The sequence below is a fragment of the Ursus americanus genome, chromosome 6 (genome assembly GCF_024610735.1).
Source record: "Ursus americanus isolate L20-20 chromosome 6, mUrsAme1.1.p, whole genome shotgun sequence".
NCBI lineage: Eukaryota > Metazoa > Chordata > Mammalia > Carnivora > Ursidae > Ursus > Ursus americanus.
The window spans coordinates 34589189-34593549 of NC_142132.1; the positions used below are offsets into that span (position 1 = coordinate 34589189).

General features: G+C 41.8%; 1 pseudogene; it reads right to left on the minus strand.

The window, feature by feature from the left end:
* Positions 1–366: 366 nt before the first annotated feature.
* Positions 367–1025, minus strand: LOC123800324 (cytochrome c oxidase subunit 4 isoform 1, mitochondrial pseudogene; annotated as a pseudogene).
* Between the last annotated feature and the right edge of the window lie 3336 nt (positions 1026–4361).

Below are 4361 nucleotides of genomic sequence, written 5' to 3' on the forward strand. Positions count from 1 at the left end.
TTTGGCTTGTGAGATTTCAAAATCACAGGCATGGCTTACCCTCTCACAAGTAGAGGCAAAAGATGTCAGCGTTGTTGGCAGTCCTGGGCACGGAGCTTTGGGATTGCAATTATAACGGTTTTCACCGCAGGGGGAGTAGGCGAGGGAGGGCCTTTTGGTGCACAGAGGGGTGAGGGGCTGTGTCCAGCCTGGGCCAACCACGGGGCCAGGGAAGGAGCACTGTGAATGCTAGTTGTGTATTTTTTCTTCCACATAAACTGCTCACTTATTAGCACTGGTACTGCAACACAGCAGTTTCCAGTAAATACGCTGAGCCGCATGAAGTGGCAGAACAAGGTGAGGCTCAGATGCTTGAGCAGAGGATGCTTATTTCTTCTATTTGCTCTTGTCGTAGTCCCACTTGGCTGAGAAGCCCTGCATCGGGCTGACCTTCATACCGAGCATCCTCTGGGCCTGCTTGGCCACCCACTCCTCTTCAAAGGTGTGCGGGACAGGGCCGTACACACAGTGCTTCCCCCAGATCAGAACAGGAGCGGGACACCCCAGGAGAACATGGCGGCGCCCACAACCGTCTTGCACTTGTGCGTGCTCCTGTTCGTATCGGCAAAGCTCTCGCTGAACTTACCGCGGCACAATTCAACATTTTCATCAACGGAGAGGATACTCCCGGGGGCCTCCTCCTTTTCTTTCAAGGTCTTCCGGCTGGCAGAGAAAATCTTGACGTGGGCTGCATCAGGCAAGGGACAGTCGCGCCGGTCGACAGAACTCGGCAGAGCATAGTCGTCACCCTTCCCGACATTTCCATGTGCTCGCATACACACGGAGGTGGAAATAGCTCGCTTCTTGTCAGTGAGGCTAAATACTCCGGTCACCAACGTTCTTGCCGCTCTTGCGGGAGCAGCCAGCCGAGGCTGCCGCCTTCGCCCCCTGTGCGCAACCGCAACCGGAAGAGTGCTCTTTCTTTGGACTTGGAACCAGGAAGTGCTGGCGTTAAAACTAGAGTTAACAGGATCACGGGGAAGCATTTTAGAGGTTACAAAATCCTAGCATTTAAAAGTCATGTTCCCTGGAGTTCTCAAGATTCTATGTGATTCTATGATTCTATGTGAACATGTTTCAAAGACTACTGTTTTCTGTAAGGTATAATGGGATGTGGGGCTGGTCCTTCCCCACCCCCACCCCCATTCTAGCATCAATTTATATCTATTTTATACACTGGGATTCTGAATATTATTTATTTTTGTGAAGGGTTGTTTACTTAAAATTTGTTCTTTTTTAACTTCCTCACTTGACAGGAAAGGAAGGTGACTTTCTGATACTTAAAGCAAGTTCATGATGTAACACAATGGTCTTCACCTCCACCCCCACTCCCTCACTGTGGTGGTGCCATGTTACTGTAATCAAACAGGACCCAGAACACCTGGCTGAATTCTTTTCTGTCAGAGATGCCCATTTATTTTTCTCCAGTTCTCCAGTTCCCAAAATCCAAACTTGTGCCCAGATTTATAATATTTCATATACAGCATGGTCTGGAAATAGGACTGACCTAAGTTGTGGTGGACAGGGTTGTCCGTGTGGTGTGATACCTGCCCATCTAACTGGAGTTCCCACCATGGGTTGGGCCAGCAGTTTTCAAATGAACTCAGGTGTCAGTGCACCTGTGAAACAGCAGAAATTATTGACTTACTTAATTCCATCAAACAAATGAGAAACCAGTCTGCCAGCAGAAAAGCCAGCTGGTAAAGCACACAGAATAACTTTGTAATCACACGCACTTGCGTTAGTCATTAAGACCAGTCACACATGTTTTGGATCTCCTGGGCACATGGTGAGCTTGCACTTCTCCATTTTCTTTCACAGGCATTGCCATATAACATGGTTTGGCCAAAGAAATGTGAGTGGAAGCTTTTATTTATTTATTTATTTTAATTTTTTTTTAAAAGATTTTATTTATTTATTCAACAGAGATAGAGACAGCCAGCGAGAGAGGGAACACAAGCAGGGAGAGTGGGAGAGGAAGAAGCAGGCCCATAGCGGAGGAGCTTGATGTGGGGCTCGATCCCATAACGCCGGGATCACGCCCTGAGCCGAAGGCAGACGCTTAACCGCTGTGCCACCCAGGCGCCCCTGAGTGGAAGCTTTTAAAGTCAGTGCATGATGCTCCTCATTACCTTCCCTATAGTACAGTCTTCGTGGAGGTCTACGTTGAGACGGAGCCCTTGTTCACCAGAGTCACAGAATTGCTATGATAAGTAGAGCTCCTTTGCCAACATACATCAAACGTGGTATGAGCAAGAAGTACCTCTTTGTCTGTTTAAGCCATTAATGGTTTGGAGTTTTGTTACCATAGCAAAACCTAGCCAATTCTGACTGATACATTCATTAAAAATAAATTAACAAGCTGTTAAATGGAGCACTGCTGACTTCTTCCTAACTTGTCTGTTAATTCACGCGTTCATCTCCAACTTTAGAGAGCCGCTACCTTATAGCCACACTATTGGAAAATTCATATTAAAAAGATTTAGAACTGTATGGGGAAAATGATACTAAATGGATAATAACTACACGAGCTGAGGAAAGCTTATAAATTATCTTACATGCATTAAAATAGATCACAAAGACAGCACAACAATAATGACAAAATCATGATATATGATATTTAATGATATCAAATACCAAAATCAATAATATTTAATAGCTTAAATTAGTATCAATGGCATCTGAATCATTGATTTCCATTTATCATCCCTTATTCAAGAGGACTTCTTCAGGATTACTCTTCTTAACATGCTAAGAGATTTTTTTTCCTGAGTCTCTATTTCAGGCCTTCCTGATTTAAGGACAAAAAGTAGTTGCCATTCATCTCCCCTTGTCTTGCTATGGTACCAGATAACTCAAATAATTTGGGTTTTTGATACTGAAATTATTTTGTGCAATCCATATTTAATTTGGCCTCAAAATCTCTAGTAGGTATATACTCCTAAGCTCGGCTCATGCCAATGTCACATCAGTTTTTATGTGGCTTTCAAGTAATTTGGTACCAATTTTGGTTCCAACTTCACACAACTGTATGGCTCTAAATAACTTACTCAGCCTTTAAGTCCCAATTCCTAATTGCTGAAAGAGAGGGGATCTGATTGGCTCAGCTTGAGCCAGGTGTTTACTCTTGATGCAATCAGTTGTAGGCAGAAGAGGATCGTGTGGAAAATAGGGCTGCCTTTTCCTAGCTATAAGGTAGATGGAATTCCAAAGAGGAGAATGAAGGACATTAAGGGCCTCTTTAGCACAGAGAAATGAGTATACTTAGCAGGAAATGCTTGTGGTTACAACAATAAAAAATTTATAAAAGCAAAGTGCATATTCCAGAATTCCATGTGAGGGATTGGAAGATGTTATTGTTTCATCTCTTACTTGTTTATTTTGTTGACTACTAGCATTTGCTAGTGAAAAGCAACAGTGGGTGCCAAAAATGTAAGAAAAATTTACTGGAGAACTTTAAATAAAATTTTTATCCACCAATTTATTTTTGTATAAATTAGGAAAAGCTCTTAATTTTTTTTTTTATTTTAGTGGCCTAACACTTTGAGTTGGCTTGTAGGATATTATAGAAACATTGAGTCAGACAATAAAAGCAAGAGCATTATTTTCATAAGCCTCAAGTGGTCATAAGGGTAGGGACAAAGCAGAGGTTCTGATCCTTTTCTGTCCATAGAGTCATTAGGGGACCTTAAAAACAATGTAATATCCTCACACACACCCCAGAATGACAACCCAAGAAAACTGATGATACTAAGTTTGCGTGAAGATGTAGAATAACTGAAACTCTCATATAGTTCAGGTAAGAGGTATAAATTGGTAGTCACTTGAAGCAATTGTTTCACAGTGTTTATTAAAACTGAACATAGGTATACCCAAATGACCCAACAATTCCATTCCCAAGTATACACTCCAAAGAAATGCTCACATTTGGTCACTGAAAGATATAAGCAAGAATATACACTATTTATAATATCCTTAAACTGGAAACTACCCAAATGCCCATCAATAGTAGAATGGATCACAAATCGTGGTACTGTTCTGCAATGGGAATGGACAAACTATAACCACAGCAAACAATATGGATGAATCTTAAAAGCATAATTCTGATAAAAGGACATTCTGTGCATTTCCTTTACATAAAATACAAAAACAGGCAAAAGCAATCTATGTTTTGGAAATCAGGATAGCAATTATCTTTGGTGGGAGTTTTAGGTGCTGGAGATCTTCTGTTTCTTGGTCTGGACTCATGGGTGTTTGTGAGAATTCATTAACATCTACATTTATAATCTATTCACTTTTATGTAGACGTGATACACTTGGAT